The following is a 711-nucleotide window of genomic DNA, read 5'->3' on the forward strand; positions in this document are numbered from 1 at the left end:
AGGCAGTTGCAGGCTCCTGCTCTCCCCCGGCCGTGGGTTTCGACGCGGGGGACGCCAGGGTTGGGGGTTTCCCCGTCTCTGCTCCGGGACCCCGCCGGCGTAATCGCGCTCCCCCGCACGCGGACGCTGTGAGCTGCCGGGGTGACTCCCAAATAACCGATTCTGCTTTTTTTTTCTTTTTTTTTTCATTGGAACGGAGTAACTGCTCCGGGATAAAGTTGCTCATGCTCCTGCGTGATCTGTACGGAGGCATTTACAGGTTGGGGGTTTCCCCGTCTCTGCTCCGGGACCCCGCCGGCGTAATCGCGCTCCCCCGCACGCGGACGCTGTGAGCTGCCGGGGTGACTCCCAAATAACCGATTCTGCTTTTTTTTTCTTTTTTTTTTCATTGGAACGGAGTAACTGCTCCGGGATAAAGTTGCTCATGCTCCTGCGTGATCTGTACGGAGGCATTTACACCCCACGAGCCCTAACGTAACGGTTATTCTGGGCTCGTCTTTCCCATCTGCATCCCCTGAGTAAACAGCAGGCAGCGGAGGGCGGTTTGGACCTAAAATGCAGCAATTAATTCAGAAAAGACGGAGGGGAAGGTGACGCTTTGTGCGTCTGGCCCCTGGCAGCCGATTTCCTCCCTGTGCCTGAACAGGGGGATGCGAAAAGACGGCGCCCGCGTCCCCGAAATACCAGGGGGGGGACCGGGACGGGACGGGG

This window comes from Aptenodytes forsteri, unplaced genomic scaffold (genome assembly GCF_000699145.1).
Source record: "Aptenodytes forsteri isolate BGI_AS27 unplaced genomic scaffold, ASM69914v1 Scaffold552, whole genome shotgun sequence".
Lineage (NCBI taxonomy): Eukaryota > Metazoa > Chordata > Aves > Sphenisciformes > Spheniscidae > Aptenodytes > Aptenodytes forsteri.